Raw genomic sequence first — 17,960 nt, 5'->3', positions numbered from 1 at the left:
CTTGGTGTAGCCAGACATGAACCCCTCATTTGGCCTTTTCTTCTTCTCCCCCCCGCACTGGGAGAGACAGAGAGAGAAATAAGCAGGGGAGATAGGTAGCCTTTGATGTCCTGGGAACGCAGGTGTGGTGTCTCACCCAGCCTCTCTACTATACACAAAAGCCAGACAGTGAATGGGCTAGCTAATGGCCACCCTTCTGGCTGATCTCGGTGATTGACACGCCTGATCACTTCCCCAGGAAGAACGGGGAACCCCCGCTCATCACCTCCAAAGGTGCCCAATTGTCCACAATTCACAGGTGCAAATTGAGCCTTGCACCTTCCCTGGAAAACTTGGGGTTCAAAACACATTCCTCCCGATTGGCCACTTGAGACCAGGAAGAAGCCAACGTGACAAAAGGGGTATAAAGGGGTTTGGCAGCCCACCCCCCTTTGAGTTTCAATCACCTACACCTGCTGGCCAGGTCTGGAATTAACTCCCGAGACTGGGGACACCTGGCTCGTATCTACTTCTTCCCGAGGGATTGAGAGAAAGATTCTGGGTCACACTGGATCTAGGAGGCAGGGGTAAGAATTACACCTGTATTACACTTCTTTCCTATAAGAATTGAGGGAAAGACTCTGGTTCCACCAGGTCTAAGAGGCAGGGGTGAAAATCACACCTGCAACGTGCCTTTCTTGTGTACACATTACTTGTATTAGTTTAAGCTAGCTAGTTTGTCTAAAACTTTTCTTAAGTTAAATTGTGTTGTTTGCCCTTTAAAAACCAGGAATACTAACTTGTACTTTAATCATTTGTCTTAGTTAAATTGTTTCTATCTTTGTATAAATAAAAAGTAACTGTTAAAGCCTCTCTAAGTGTAATTTTCCTCTTGCTGCTGTACCTGAACTAAACACAAACCAAAGAACCCAGCCTGCCCTGGCTGCTTAGCGTAGCTGCTGGTGTGGCATCACCCCCTTTTGCCCCACCAGACCTTTAGCTGGCACCTGGGCATTGGCTCACACTTGGGTGTCCAGTGGAATGTGTATGCTGGGTTGCTGTAAGGGAATTGTGTTGTTGGCTTCTGAGTAAGTATCAGTAAGGTATCTCAGGGGCTATTTTGTGCAAGCTTGGTAAAGCTTAATATTGGAACAGCCACCAGTTTTGGGGAGTGACTACCAGGGTTGCATCTAATTTTTTCCATCCCTGGGAAGAATGAATTTTGTTATGTGCACTAAGGCATATGTATATGTGCACCACCAGTAGAAACACATACTGCTGGCCGTGGGTTCTCTGCCAATCAGTTGGGTGCACCTGAATCTCCTGGGCTGCCGCCCAAGCACTCAGTTTACAGGTAACACTGGTGGCTGCCCCATCTTTGCAGTTTGGCCCTAACTGAGTAACTTCAGCAGCCCTGTGGAGACACTGCATATCAGCCCTGAAATGGGTTGTACATGCCTATCATGCCATATATTCCCAGGCTTTTTATTAAACTGTAAAATTAAATGTGTAATAATAGTGAACAATGAATGGCAGACAAGAGAATCTAGAGCAGTTAAAAATGATGAAATTGTGTCAGCATCCAAAATTGCAGAGCCAGGCAGTTCCAGATGGCAGGGAAGCAACACTTAAAAGTTTATAGATTCCTTGGTGTTTTGGTTTGTCCCTTGGTAAGAATATGTGCTAGGGTGGTAGAGAAAAACTCGGAGCTTTTTATTTTCTTCTGTGTTTGCAGACATTAGACACTTTTTTCCTTTATGAACATTGCACGGGTTTTCTCCCTGTCTTGCTTTTACAGGCATAAGCATTTTGGAGTGCGCTGGGAGAGCACCACACAGCAGCAAAGTGTATTTCCCTATTAAAATGACTTCACTTATGACAGTAACTCCTCCATAGTTCTTAAGCACGCCAAAGTCTATTCAACCTTTCTTAGCGCAGCCAGGGCAATGAGGTTACACAGTCATGTTTTGGATGAGGATGGATGGAAATTACTGTATATAAAGGAGGAATTGCCAAACCCCAAGAGTGAATCAGCTCAGTAGTATGTATGGCTCAGTAACTTTATTTCATTCTGTTTTTAGCATCAAATAGCATACTGGACCCTTCCTATACCAACTTTCAACAAAGAATGTCAAAGTACTTAATTAAAATTTTCAACATCCCGGTGAGTCAATTAAGAATTACAATCCCCAGTTTTCAGTTAAGAAAACTGATCTGTAGAGAAACTGTGAATTTTTCAAGGTTGCTAGAAGTAGGGAGAGTTCCCATCCTGCTCCAAAGAAAGTATACCTCCCTAATTAATCTGTCTTCCTGAGGTTTGGTTTCAATGCTAACTCAAATGCTGATGAAAGACAAACATCCTCTTCTACTTTTCTCCCCTAGTTTTCTGTTCTTAGAATTCTTCCAAAAGACTCCTCCTTTCATTTTCGTAGTTCGCTTTTCACAGAGGCTCAAAACCCTTTCATACTGAATTCATATAGGCTTATGGACCGTGGACACTGCAACCATCTACTCTGACTCCTGCATAGCACATAGCCATAGGACTCCCCTCCATGAATTCTTCTTTGAACCAACATGTATGTCTTTTACACTCACAGATTGGAGCTCATCTAACAAGCATACCTCAGTATCAATTTGGAAAGTCTAAGCACCTGACATCTTTAGGATGACTCAACCAAACTGGACACAATAAGCTTCTGAGATCCCTTCCAGCCCCAACATGTCAATGATTATATGGTCTTCATGCAACATTCTAGAATGTGTCACAGTCACACGGGGTGTGTCTACACTATCCGGCTACTTTGAAGTAGCTGGCACAATGTCGAAATAGCACCCGTCGCATCTACACACGCCGTGTGCTATTTCGTTGTTGAAATTGACATTAGGCAGCGAGACGTTGAAATCTCTAGTCCCGTCCGAAGGTGGGAATAGCGCCCTACTTTGACGTTCAGTGTCGAAGTAGGGCATGTGTAGATGATCCGTGTCCCGTTACGTCGAAATAGCAGGGTCCTCCATGGCGGCCATCAGCTGAGGGGTTCAGGCACTCTGTCCAGCCCCTGCGGGGCTTTATGTTCCCCACACGCAGCAGCCTTTAAAGCACACGGACCCTGTGGCAGGAAGCTGAGAGCATGCAGGCAGCAGCACAAGCACGTGCTAGCCCTGCACTCTTTCCAGAGGCCCCGATCTGCACTGCCACCAGCCATGGCATCAAGCCAGCTCCCTGACCGCCCCCGGGGCTCCCCTCCTGAGGGGACCCAGGCACCCCCAGCAGCCAAGTGGGGGGCCAAAAAGAGGCAGAGCCCCTCCTGGTTGGAAGCCAAACTCCGAGACCTGCTGGGGCTCTGGGGCGAGGAGGAGGTGCTCCACGTGATGGGGAGCAAGCGGTGGAATGCAGAAGCGTTCGTCCAACTGGTCGAGGGCCTGGCTGCCTGGGGTCACCCTGCCCACACTCTGGACCATGTCCGGAATAAGGTGAAGGAGTTGCAGCAGGGGTACACCCGGGCCCGAGAGTCGGCCAGCCGGTCTGGGGCCGCCCCTGCTGCTTGCCCCTATTACAGGGAGCTCAGGGCCATCCTGGGCCCCCGGGACACCTCCTCCCCCCGGCCACCCTTGACACCATGAGCAACGAGCCCCAGCAGGCCTTAGAGCCGGAGTCCGGCCTGGAGGCCAGCCCCACACCAGGGCCCACCTGAGGAGCCACCCCTCGGGACAGCGGAGGAAGGGTCCAGCAGTGAGGAGGGGGGGCTGCTCATTAACCTCCCCTCCCGGAGCACCAGCCGGGCATCCACCCACTGGGGTTCCCCTGACTGCTGCACTGGACGGTCAGGTACGTACCCCACAGGGCACACACCCATGGGCCATGGGGCAGGGGCACCAGACACGGCTGGGAGCCTCACACACCCCCAGTGGACCCCAACCTGCAACCGCCCAGCCACAGCATGGTCCCAGGATGGTGGCACAGCCATCATTGCCCATCAGCACCCGTACCCATGGACAGCACTGTGCCTAGCCCCGGGGGCGGGGGGTCCATGCAATGGGGACGCCCAACAGGGACATCACACCCACCGATGGGGACAGAGACCCAGCACCCAAGGAGGGGCGGGGGGAATGGGCCACAGGCAAGGGCACAGTACTAACAGCCTCCCCTCCCTCTCTCCCTCTCCGCAGCTGCATCATCTGACGCCCCCAGCAGCCAGGCACCCTCCTTCATATCCGACAGCCCGCTGGAGGTCAGCCTCCACCAGCGCCCAGAGACACCCCCAAGGCCAGCAGGATGGTCCCACCACCGCCGGACCCTGGGGATGGCCCCTGTGGACCCCCAGCTCCTGGCAGCTCTCCAGCGGCAGACGGAGGTGGCAGAGGATAGACTCTGCTTTGAGAAGAAGGAGTCCACCCGGCGGTGGGCAGTGTGAAAGGACTTCATGTGGGTCTCCCAGGACATAGCCGGGTCAATCCGAGAGGCCGTCACCCAGCTCCCGCCCCCAGCTGCCCCTGGGCCACCCTCCCTGCTGCTCCAACTGTTGCCTTGCCTCCTGCCTCGCTGCCTGCTGCCCCACCTGCCACCCCACCTGCCGTGCCACCTGCAAGCTCCCCAGAACCAGAGCCCACTGGGGCTGAAGACCAGCCAGTGGAGGTATCCTGGCCATACTTGCCAGTCCTCCCAGCCCCCAGCCAGCCACACTGGGGACTGCAGACACAGGGGGGGTCACAAGCCGTACCTGCTGGGGGTGGTACCACTCTACCCCCACCCCAGACTGATGGGCCAATGGCCAAGCTGTCCATCAGGCCCCCAAGTATATAGTTGTCTCCCACGTATGTAGTTGTCCCCCTTTGTATATTGGTTGCAGTTTCTATTGTGCACAAAACAAAGTTAGCAGTTTTCAAAAAAAAAAAGTTTTATTTTCCAAATAACTGGAGGCGTGTGCTTGTTGGAGGGGGTGGCATGTGGGTGTTGGGGGAGGTGTGTGGGCAGTGTGGGCTGTATGTGGGGGGGGTCCTCTGGGGAAGACCAGAGAGGTGCTCAGGGGTTTCCCTGATCGAAGTGGGCCTGCAGGGCCTCACGGACCCATACCCCCTCATGGTGGGCCTGGTGGCTGGGTGCAGCATCTGGCTGAGGGAAGCTCGTGCCGGCGTTGACCGCCCACCCCTGGATGAAAGCCTCCCCCTTGCTCTTGACAATGTTGTGGAGCATGCAGCACATGCCCGCAACATGGGGGGATGTTCTGGAGGCTGACGTCCAGTCGGGCAAGGAGACACCGCCAGCGGCCCATCAGATGGCCGAAGGTCCTCTCCACCACCTGGCAGGCGTGGTTCAGGCAGGCATTGAACTGCTCCTGGCTGGCGTTGAGGTGGCTGGTGTACGGGTGCATGAGCCAGGGCTGGAGGGGGTATGCCGCGTCTGCCATGAGGGAGAGGGGCATGGTGGTGTCCCCCAGAGGGATCTCCCTCTGGGGGATGTAGGTCCCCACCTCCAGCCAGTGGTACAGGCCCGAGTTCCTAAAAACACGGGCATCGTGTGTGCTGCTGGGCTAACCCCCACGTACATGTCCTGAAAGTGGCCCTGACTGTCCACCATGGCCTGCAGGACCATGGAGTGGTAGCTCCTGAGGTTTATGTATCTTCCTCCGTTGTGGTCCAGGGCGTGGATGGGTATGTGGGTCCCGTCCAGGGCCCTGAAGCAGTTCAGGAACCCCATGACAGCAAATCCGACAACAGCTGCGTCCAGGTCCCCGAGCTGGACGACCCTCTGGAGCAGCATGGCATTGAGCACACGGACCACCTGTGGGGAGGGAACACAGGCACCCATGAGTGTGTGCAGAGTGTCCCAGGGCCCTCCCCGCAGGCCCCCCTCCTGGGCACTTCCCCGGGTATACCTCCCACCCAGCCCCTCACTCCCCAGCTCCCATCCCTTCCCCCCAATGGGTGCATGCCCGGGCCTCCTTACTTCCATGACGACGGCCCCAACCGTGGCCTTTCCCACTCCAAACTGCTGTCCCACACAGTGGTAGCTGTCTGGAGTGGCCAGCTTCCAGACGGCTATTGCGACCCTCTGCTCAACGGGGAGGGCACGCTGCCTCCATGTGTCCTGGTGCCTCAGTGCAGGGGTGAGCCACTGGCAGAGCTCCAGGAAGGTCTGCCGGTGCATGCAGAAGTTCAGCAGCCACATGTTGTCATCCCAATCCTGCATGATGAGCTGCTCCCACCACTAGGAGCTGGTGGGGTAGCTCCAGAGGCCAGGGAGCAGCCAGCGGGGGAGGAAGAGAGGAGCCCAGTGGTCAGGGGCATCTCCGTCTGTCCCCAGGGAGCGGTCCTCTGGCAGGAACCACTGGGCAGCCTCCCGGGCAGCACCTAGCAGGGCGCTTGCCCCCTGGATGACTACCTGGAGGGCTTCCTCTTCCTGCTGCTGCTGCTGGGGGTCCATATCTGCTGTGCCTTGGTCTGCGAGAGTCTGGAGAGTACCCTGCGGACCTTGTGCTGTGCAGGCCGGGTGTGTCTGGGAGGGGCCCTTTAAAGGAGCAGCTTGCTGTTGACCCAGGAGGGCTAATCCAGGCTGTGACCCGCTCCGCGGGCTTTCCTGGCCCCTCATTTTGATGGGGAGCGCTTGTGTGTGTAGACTGTCTGCATTTCCTTCTGGAGCAGCTCCTTTCGACTTTCCCTGTCGCTACTTCAACGTTGAACGTTGATGGCAACAGCCCTGGAGGACATGTAGATGATACGCGTTGAAGTAGCCTATTTCGATGTTCTTACGTCAAAATACGCTACTTCGACGTAGTGTGCTGGTGTAGACGTAGCCATGGTGGGTCAATAACAGAGCTGGAAATGGAATCTCAGAAAGCTGACTTCTAGTACTGGTTGAAAATGGAAAAAGTAAAAATAAAGATGTTTGATCCTTTTTTAATTTTTTTTTCAGAATTTTATAATCAACCTAAGAGTAACATTCTATCTCTTGATTATTTGAAGTGGAGCAGTAATAAGCATTAGATTTGTTGTACAAAAGGGCTTTAAAGAGAGCAATTAAGGATTAGTAGATTGGTGTGTATTACAGATTATTGAATAAGCTATGAAACCAGTGATCCCACTAAGTCCATGTTTTTGGTGTCTAGCAGTACTATGAATTTGAGCTCACAAGGGCACCTTCCGAACATGTTTTTCAGGTTTCCTTTGAGGATGAGAACTGAGAGGTCATCTGTGGATTTGTGATATGGTGTTTTTGTCTGTCATTGCCCTGTGATAGTTCATTTGAGGCCTTAGTGGTTGTCTGGTTTCACCCACATAGTTATTAGAGCATTCAGGGCGTGGGATGAGGTACACTATATGTAGTGATGGGCATATGTAGGACCCTTCAACTATGAAAAGTTGTAGTAGAATTATGAATAGTGTGTAATCATCATAGCTATACAACTATGCAGTCCATCCAACAGAAATTGACCAGATCAGAAGACAAAGGGGATGCTATCATAATTCTTCATTGTTATAGAAACAAGGCCATCAAACAACTGTCTGACACCCTACATAGTAGAAAGAACCAAAAGAAGAACCCGACACCACAATTCATACAGGAGTTTAAAGATACCAACAAATCCTTCCCTGAAGAACCCCAACAGGAACCTTCTACTTAGTTTTCCAGATAGATGAACATATGAACTGACAGACACAATGTATCTTACTGAAGAAATATCAAGAATCATAGAAAACATCCTCAAATGACTCACCACACACACACACACAAAACCAACCAAACAAACAAACAAAAACTGAAATAAAGACAAACAAACAAAAACCTACAAAGTGTGTTACCCGTTATTGCTTAACTGCCTGTCCCAATTTGTCTCTGATATTCTGATTTATTTCTTCATATCTGAAAAACTATGTAGTTTAAAAGCTTGTGTATTCCAACAACAGAAGATGGGCTAATAAAAGATATTACCTTACCTACTTATCCTTGGACCGACACAATTACCATAATAGCAAACAGAATCAAACAAAGGCACATAGCCTTGTGGTCCTGACATGAAATACACACAAAGAATTCTGAACACTCCTAAAATCAGGAGAGGGTCAACCAAATCCACAGAGAATTACTGACACTGCAGTTTAAGAAAAATATACTTAATTAAATGCAGAAGATAGTATTCCTAATGAAAATGGTTCCATGCCTTTAAATTAAAATGTTACAATATTTGCTAATGACCCTAAATGAATTGTCTACATGCTACACACAAGTTGTGTTTACTCTAGGAACTAGTGTCAAAGTTAACTTCGAAGTTAGGCACTACGTCGAAGTAGCCAGCAGAGAGTCTACGCACATTTTCCCTTACTTGTAAGTTCAAAGTAAGGAGCCCAACTTCGAAGTCTGTACTCCGTTCCCAGCAGTTTAACTTCGAACGAGGGAGTGTTTAGATGCTCTACGTCTTTTTGTAGTGTAGACACAGCCATAATGTGGCATGGGTGACCAAGCTGTATCACAGTGGGATACTCTACGGAAGATTACGCATTCCTTCTAAACACAACTGCAAAAATAGAGAGAGTAGGATTAAGGTGAGAAGCTGATGATGTATCAGATTTTCTATAAACTCAGAACACTGCCAGGTTCTGGCAAACCTTTCAACAAAATCCCGCCAAGAAACTTGAGTAGATTCGTGGGAAACTCTGAGTATTTCCACTGCCACCAAGCAAAACACAGTGGTGGTGTTTGAGTTGCTCAGTTATAAACCAAAACCATTAAAAAGTTTACAATAACACCCGAAAGCTGAAAGACAGCCTAAGGCTTCCAGCTTTGACGAATGGTAAATGAAACTCAAGAAAACAGACTTTTATATTAATAAGAGTGCTTTTGTTCCTTTTTCAGCTCCAGTACAGAAATGTTGATTTTATGAGAAATGACAGTTGAGTCTATACATTCTCATTTTCCCTATCAGATGCAGATATCGCTAGTCTATGCATCTCACATATCTGAGGATGACTCTTCATGACACAGAATTTATTAGATAATTTTGTCTCTTCCTCTTTATTTGTCTGCACTCAGATTTATATTCTCAGATATATTTTTCATTATTTACTGTATCACCAAATAACATATGCATATAATACTTTCTAATGCGTTTGAGATGTTTCTTAAAATAATTTATTATTCAAACTCTTCATTGATTTGATAGTATGTGGACATCTGTTATACTTTTGTTCTCTGATTTATCATCATCATCATCATCAACAACCATGAGCTCAGTGCCCGTTGGTGTCTGATGCCTCTCTCACTATTTCCTTCCATCTTTCCCTGTCCAGCGCAGAGTGGCTTAGTTTCTGTAGACTAGTAGTAGTACTAGTAACAGTAGCATCCTTCAGTCTACGTAGACTGTGGATCGCGCCCTTCGTAATTCCATTTGGAATCATCATTTGCAGCGTTGACTGTGACTGTTAAGGCCCACACGAGAGTGACAGTCCTTGCTGCATCTGTTGCATGTGTAATGGGTGTCTGGCAGGTCCGTACTGTGCTTTCTGTGGGCTCGCTTCTCCTCTGCTAGCTGTCTGATCCTCAACTCACCCTTCTGAAGGCCCTTGTGTAGTTCCTGCCTCCATCTGCTGCGATTGTCTGCCAGCTCCTCCCAGCTGTCCGGCTCAATGTCTACCTCCCTGAAGTCCCTCTTGCAAACATCTTTGTAGCGCAACTGGGGGCGTCCGGGAGTTTTTTTGCTAGAGGCTAGCTCGCCATACAGGATGTCTTTTGGGATCCTTCCATCATTCATCCTGTGGATATGGCCAAGCCAGCAGAGCCGCCACTGCCTGAGGAGGGTGTGCATGGTTGGGATTCCAGCTTGCTCAAGGACGGCGGTGTTGGACACTCTGTCCTTCCACGATATTCCAAGGATGCACCTGAGGCAGCGCAAGTGGAAGACGTTCAGCCTCTTTTCCTGGCGGGTGTACAAGGTCCAAGGCTCGCTGCCATAAAGGAGGGTGCTGAGGATGCAGGCTCTGTAGACTTTCATTTTGGTGTGGGTGTACAACTTGATGTTATTCCACACTCTCTTGCTGAGTCTGGACAGAGTTGTGGCTGCTTTTCCGATCCTTCTATTTAGCTCAGTCCCCAATGATAGGGTGTCAGTGATGGTGGACCCGAGGTAAACAAACTCATGGACGACCTCTAATGTATAGTTGTCAGTGCTGATTGATGGAGGTTCAGCAATGTCCTGACCAAGTACGTTTGTCTTCTTTAGGCTGATGGAAAACTCAAAGTCCTTGCATGCTTTGGAGAACTGATCCAGCAGTTTCTGAAGCTGGTCTTCTGTGTGTGACACTACAGCAGCATCATCTGCGAACAGCATATCTCTGATGAGGACTTCCCGCACCTTAGATTTAGCTTTCAGCCTTGCAAGATTAAACAGTTTCCCATCAGTTCTTGTATGCAAAAGGATACCCTCTGTTGAAGATCCAAAGTCATGCTTCAGAAGGAAAGCGAAGAAGATCCTGAACAATGTTGGAGCAAGGACACATCCTTGTTTGACGCTGCTTCTGATGCTGAAAACATCCAATAATGTGCCATCATATTGGGTGGTTCCTCTCATGTCTTCATGGAAAGACTGGATCATCTTGAGTGACCGTGGTGGACAGCCTATCTTGTGGAGCAGTTTGAATAGTCCATCCCTGCTGACAAAGTTGAAGGCCTTGGTCAGGTCGATGAAGGCAGTATAGAGTGGCTTCCTCTGCTGCCTGCATTTCTGTAGACTAGCTCCTCACCAACCTACTATATCATCTACGCATTCTCTGTGGGGTCTGCCTCTCCTGTTTGAACCGTCCATTATTCCCAATACCAGGGTCTTGATTTTTCATTCATCATTCATTCTCAAATATGCCCAGAGAGCTGTAACTTCCTTTCTATAATCTTCTGCAATAGGTTCTCTTTCAGCTGTATCTTCCTATATAATTCCATGTTGGTGACCTTCTGCATGCGTCCTATTCTCAGGATCTTTCTATAACAACTCCTCTTGAACATCAATATTCTTCTGTTTGAACCTTTTGTTATCACCTATGTCTCACATCCGTACAACATGCTGCTGAATACACACTTTTTCAAGATGCTCAGCTTCATTCCTAAGCTAATCGATTTGCTTTTCCAGATCTTATCCATCACCTTCAGACTCGCTCTTGCTTTCACTATTCTAGTCACTATTTCCTTCTTACAGTGTAGGTCATACATTATATTGCTCCCCAGATGTGTGAATTTCTCTACATTCTTTAGTTCAATCCCATCGACACTGATCTTCCTTCCTATTTCCTTATCTCCAAATGACATTGCTTTTGTTTTATCAATGTTCATAATCAGTCTATGCCACTTCCTTTCCTCATTTAGCACCTGTACCATTTTTGCTAGATTTTCCTCATCTTTCTCAATGATAACTATATCATCTGCAAACCTCAATATGTTAATTCTTAACCCATGCACAGATATCCCTTCTACTTCTTCCTTGATCTTGTCCATCACTTTCTCTAGATACTTGATATAGATACTCAGCAATATCTGATCTCCTTGTATCATACCTCTACTCATGCTAAACCAAATTCACAACTTCTTGCACATTTCACTGCTGTCTCCGCATTGTCACTGATGTCTTTCAATAACAGTATCAGTCTGTTATCCACTCCATACAACTCCAACACTAAGCAAGTCACATTCTGATTTATGCTGTGAAATGCCTTCTGGAGATTGATGAAACAAGTGTAGATGTTCTTGTTCTTTCATCAAGATGGCCTTTACAGTGCACAAAGATGACTCCCTAACCAAGGATTCCTGTGTGGAGGTGGGACTTCCAAATGGCTGAGAGATACTGTTGCCAGCTCCAGTTCCTGACCCCTTTTGGGCAGTCACAATCATAAGGAGCACATCCAGGGTGTCACTACAGCGCTGCTGAAGTCTGGATATTCTCAGCTTGGGTAATGGCTCCTACAGGACATAAACATCCAGTTAAGTTTAAGAAGGAGCCTTCAGGCGCCTCTAGACTATAGCAAGTGGGAACATGATGAATTCTCCATATCTTGATGTCTTCAGATCATAACTAAAGGATATCTTCCCAAAAGGCATCCTGTTACTCTGCTCAACACATGGGTGACTAAGTGAAACTGAATTGCATATGATATGCAGCTCAAAGTAATGCACTAATCATCTAATGGGTCCTTCTGGCCTTAGGCTACGTCTACACTACAAGATAAATTCAAATTTAATAATATTGATTTTGTGACACTGGGACTTCATCAATCCTAGCCCAAAACTTTGAAATGGCCATGCAAATGGCCATGTCAAAGTTTATTAATGAAGCACTGAAATACATATTCAGCACCTTATTAGCATGCAGGCGGCCGCAGCACTTCGAAATTGCCACAGCTCATCCAGACAGGGGTCCTTTTCGAAAGAACCCCGACAACTTCGAAATCCCCTTATTCCTAACGGCAGAATAAGAATAAGGGGATTTCGAAGTTCCTGGGGTCCTTTCAAAAAGGACCTCCATGTGGACTAGCCGCACGGCAGCGAGCCACAGCAATTTCAAAATGCCTCAGCCGCCCGCATGCTAATGAGGCGCTGAATATGTATTTCAGCGCTTCATTAGTAATCTTCAAAATGGATATTTACATGGCCATTTCGAAGTTTTGGGCTAGTATAGACATGGTCTGGATTTTATAAATCTGAATGTGACTATCCTCACTTCCCCATGTGCTCCTCAGAAAGTCGACATTGCTGTTACACTTGATCAGCAAACATTGACTGTTGCAGCCATGCATTGTGGGAACCTATCCTACAGTTTCCTCATCCCTGCAGCATTCTGGGGTTTTTTGCTGGTATTTGACATCATCTTCCCACATTGCATTTCTCTTATTCCGCTCCCATTGTAGTCAAATGTCCATTTTTCCAGGTGGAAGGAAGAAAAAAGTAGGGCATCAAAAAAGATAATCAAATTAACAGAAATCTCTTTCTTCTGTAACTGAATTGCTTTTTAAAACTCTATCTATAACTGAATTATTAAGGAGTTTATAAAAAATCAGTCAGTGTGTGTCTTCTCAACTGGCTTTCAACTGACTGTTCACCCTCCCTTGATTACATCTGATCCCTGAAAATAACACAGGGATGATGAAAAGCCTGAAAAAAAGAGTTGACGATAAAGTTTTTGAAAAAAGAGAGTTGCTGAGGGGAGAGTATTTGGCTTCCCAGTTCATTATACAGCTTCTGTGCACAGTCTGTATTTTCAGCTGGCCCTCCTCCCACTCTTCCCTGTGTGAAGGGGTGCAAAGTTAGAAGGAGGAGGATAGAAAAGGCTAGGAAAAAAGATCTTTGTCTTCCCTCTTCACTACACAGACATTGCCAACATTGGGGATGGGGGATTGGGCTTGCCAAATTTCATTGCCCTTATGGGGAGATTTGGTGTTTGGAAGGTTGACTGGCCAATTGACATGGTCCCCAAAAATCTTTTTTGGCTGTGGGGTGTGGGGTCTGTGGCTCAAGGGTGACATGAAACGTTCTCCCTGGATGGCAGTCAGGCCCCGCAATTTGTAGCCGCTGGCAGAAACTTCCCCCAGCAGCTGCAAGCCCCCCAAAATCTTTCCTGCCCTTGGAGCCCTAACCACATGCAAGCCAGGACATGGTGCTGCCTGGCAGCATGGTCAGCACCAAACAGCAGGCACGTCCTTTTATTGGGTCGGAGGCTACCCATGTGATGTGGCTGAGCATGGGAAAGACTCTGACTGTGTGGCGCCTGTGGGAGAGGGAGAGTGGGTGCACACACATGTAAACCACTGGGAAGTTTCTCAGCCTCTCATACAAGAACGACCCCCACAACAGCCTTGATGCCACATGGTATGGTGAGGCTGTGGCTGGCACCAGGCAGTGCAGAAAAAAATACCAAGTGCAGAGACAGACCCATGAACTCTGTGTTGGGGCTATGTGTAATGGGTAGATCTGCTCACAGCGCTAACAGCAAAGACAGACAGACATGTATCAGGCTCTCATTCAAACGTGATCCCACAGCCACAGGCTTCCTGCTCCAGATTTGAAATTCACCGTCTTCCTGTTTCCTAATTCCTGCACACCTGGAAAGCAGCAGTCAGAACAGAGCACTGTGGGGTGTTGTGGGTTACATACGGGACACCTCTGGAGGCTAATAAATTTGATTTTAAGATGTGGCACTTCCACACTGGCCTTTATTTGAACTTTTACATTTGAATTTGGCACTACCCCCAGCAGGTACCAATGATATTAGTACTCTCTAAATCAAGCTAATGGAATTTACGGTGAAGACAGTCACATGGTAATATTGAGCTAACTCCCTTAAATCTGAATTTATCTCATAGTGTAGATTTAGCTTTAGACTCCATGAATGTCTAATCTTAGTCTTTGTGAAAATGGTCCCAGAATTCAGGAACCACAACTTGATTGGTAGCACCCAGAAACTGGGCACAGATTAGAATCTGAACCAGTATTTTTTACTCACTGACCTCTTGTGGAGGATTGTAGTTTGCTTAGCTAACCTCTTAACTATGATGCTTTTTTGGGCTCAGATCTACTGATTCTCCATTACCTGAAGTCTTCCTTTCATAGAAAGCCTTTTCTTTATTCCAAAAAACATGCACAGTACATAAAAATGTCAGTGTTGATCTTTAAACAATTAAATATAGACACCAGATTAGCACAGTGTCAAAATGAAAATAGTGAAGAATATTTTAGCAAAGTACAGTTTGGGAAGTCCATGGAAAATTACTCGATCCAATAACTTTGCCAATAAAAAACGAACTGTTTTGGTTTCAACATAGTAGATGTCAAGCCAACAATTTTACAAGGCTAACTGCATTTTTATGGCAACTATATGCCAAACAGTGTCTGCTTTAAACGCGAAGAGTGAAAGTTCACCAGAAATAGGATCACACAGTGAAGTAAAAAGTTTCATGGTGAAAACATCAGCTCATATCTCCATAATGGATCTCAGCTGCAATAGTCTACTCCCGCTACTTGCCTGGAAATACGAGACACGAAGGGAGATCAGAATAATGTAGCAGACATCCAGAATAATAACCTGAAGGAGAATTTTGCTCTAAATTTTAGTGCTAGCCTTTAAAATGCAGAGTACATTTAGATCTTCTGTTTTTCTTCTCTCTCCCACTGCATCTAGATTTCTGCACAGTATTAGTTCACTTGTCATCAGGTATGTATCTTAAGTGATCTATGCAAGAGGCAGAAAACAGTTTCAGCCTACCATTAAATTATTATAAAAGAAGGATTTCCTCCCTCCCTCCCCACAGCTCAGGAATAAATAAGCAATTGAAGCACAAGAACCTTAACTAGCTAGCATAGCTTCAACTTACATCCTTAGGCATAAAATATCAGCAGTTTAAATGAAGAAGTTAAAAAAGTTGGGGTAAGCTTATTTAATTTTACTTTGGGTAATTTTTTCATTTTCATATCCCAGAGAGAGCATTATAATTAACTGATATTAATTGGAATTTATTTCACTGATTAAAAAGCATATCCTTTTGGTTGAATAACACATGGATCAAAATCACAATTGGGTGTGTCAAAGGAAAAGCATCCTGTTGTCACAAGCCAGAGAAATAGTTGTAAAACCAATCTTAATGCACTATTTTGATCCATTTATGAGCAGACTTACACCATCAATCATCAATGTGTGCCATCTTCATGGATTTTTGTCCTCTGAATTTCAGTGATAATTAGCACCTTGCTTTTATAATTTATGTTCTGCTCTGCCTCATTCACCCTCAATAAAGACTACGATGAGATAAAATGTTGGCTGTTTGTGTCTCCTCTTAAGGAAGAAAATATGATTATTGAACTTAGAAGTATGGAGATGTTTCTTTCTGGAATGCAACAGGTCCAACTGTTTCCAACTCTGGTTATAAGGAGTTCCCATCATTTTATAATTATCTAAAACCACAGAAAGAATGTACTTGCTGGGTGTGTACAACAGACACAACTTTTGTCAATTAAACCAGATATTTGAGCATTTAATTTTCTCATGAATATGAAGGATAAATAAGAATACAACAAAAAAGCAGATAATCTTATGCACTTCATAAAATTTGAATTATCTTTCCTTGCTTAGCCATAGGGTGATTTTAGGTAAACTTATAGGTGTCTGTTAGCATCAGCCTCACCAGGAATTTGCAAGCTACTATGCAGACATTTCAGTTTTGAAGTGGAACACTGGACTGCTGGAGATTCATGAGCAGATCACTGATATTCTGTACAGACTCAGACTGGCAGTCTATGTATACAAAGTTAATGTAGAGTATGGTATCCAACTTTAGAATGGAACGCCAGAGAATAACTGCCCAACTCAGAGGAGCCACTCAGAACTCTTTGCACTGAATAAATAAAGTAATAACTAATAATTAATAATTAAAACAATCAACAATGCCTTCCACTACTTTTGTATCTTTTACCCAAGGTTACGAAGGAGCAGCATTAATTAAGCTTGAAGAGAACAGTTGCTTTCTAGTTTTGTTAATGGAGGGCTTTTATGTTCTCAATGAAATTTCATGGCAAAGAAGAAGGCTTCATGGACTTTGCATTTTTTCCTGTATTTAATCTCATATTTTTGATTGCTCTTCACTGTTGGAGCAGCTACTCAAGAATGGATTTCTACTGTATAGCCATTTTCTGATTAAGCTTATTCTGTGGCATGCAACTTGACTAGGACCAGTGGGTTTTTGCTTGTTTGCTTTTTAAGTACCTCGGATTTATATTGCAGAAAGAGTTTGACTTACATGAGCAATTTATTGTGCAGCCACCAGAGACGTGCTAAATGACCACCCAGCATGCATCCAGCCTCTGAAAAGCTCAGAGACACCACTTCTGTGTACATATAAATGCAGACACATATCCTCAATTGCATTGATGTCCAAACTCTCATTACTATTCACATTGTAATAAGATGAACGTTCTTTATAAGGAAGGCAATTAATGTAAGTCCATGTGGCAGTGCTCCAGCTGTGCCCTCTAGGTCCCACACTTCCTGGTGGCTTTTCTTGCATACCTCAGATGCTCACAGTGATCCTCCCACTGCTTATGGTCTTTCCAGATGTAAGGCTCTCAACTTACTGAGTCACTCTCATCATAGGCAAATCACTCATATGCAGAAAGACCCCTCATATGGTCCTGGTGCTCAATATTTCTTCTGGGGCAGCTCTTTGTGGGGAGCCTGGGCCCACCCATGACTCTAGGCTCAGGCCCAGGGACCCTAAATAGTGTCAGATGATGGGGAGGTCTTTTCTCTACCTCAATGACAGAAGCCTTTCCCTGGACCCTTCTCCCACTGCTTCCCTCTAGCACCTTCTCCCTGGTATACGGCTGAGTCTCCTCTTTCCTCCAAACCACAGTTCCCCAGCATCACTTCCTGGTTCATTCCTCTTCTCTTTCCTGCCTTCTTTGCCTCAGGAGACCCTTTTAAAGGTGAGCCTCTCAGTCTTAACCAGATCCAGGTGTCTAATTAACCTGCTGCAGAAGGCCAGATCTTAATGAGCCTCAAGGGCTCTTTTATGAGGGGAAGAGAAACACACTCACCCAGCTCCCAACGTATCCGCCCTCTATAAGCCTCACACACCCCACTGCTTTTCATCTGGTGCAGTCTGCAAAAGCTGAAGAATAAAAAAAAATTATCTCTAGAGGCAGCATAACTGTGGTCCATACAACAATGCAAGTAGCTGCTTTAAGACATACACATAAAGTTTCGTGGAAAGGAATACTGGCCTGTACAGAAAGCTGCAGGTGAGAACATTCTTTCCAGACAACAAGATTATAATGGGAGATGAGGAAATGTTTATTATAATCCTGAGAGACCAGGCTTACCCCTTAAAGTCCTGGTTCATTATCTGGGCTGCAGCAAGGATTGTTTTAGTAACAGGCTTAGCTGGTGGCACATGGTAGTAGAACATCAAAATGAAAAAGCAGTCAGTCATGCAGCACAAAAAACCAATTTATTAGGTGATGA

General features: G+C 46.3%; 1 long non-coding RNA gene across 1 annotated transcript; it reads right to left on the bottom strand.

Moving 5' to 3' along the window:
* Positions 1-4,921: 4,921 nt before the first annotated feature.
* On the bottom strand, positions 4,922-17,608 carry LOC142006837 (uncharacterized). Its single transcript, XR_012643834.1, has 4 exons — positions 17,534-17,608; positions 8,298-8,489; positions 5,924-6,827; positions 4,922-5,758 (listed from the first exon to the last, which is right to left on the bottom strand). It is a non-coding gene; the product is annotated as an uncharacterized LOC142006837 (long non-coding RNA).
* Between the last annotated feature and the right edge of the window lie 352 nt (positions 17,609-17,960).

The sequence above is a fragment of the Carettochelys insculpta genome, chromosome 1 (assembly GCF_033958435.1).
Source record: "Carettochelys insculpta isolate YL-2023 chromosome 1, ASM3395843v1, whole genome shotgun sequence".
Classification (NCBI taxonomy): domain Eukaryota; kingdom Metazoa; phylum Chordata; order Testudines; family Carettochelyidae; genus Carettochelys; species Carettochelys insculpta.
The sequence above is the reverse complement of the archived record's forward strand: the minus strand, read 5'-3'. Positions and strand labels throughout refer to the sequence as shown.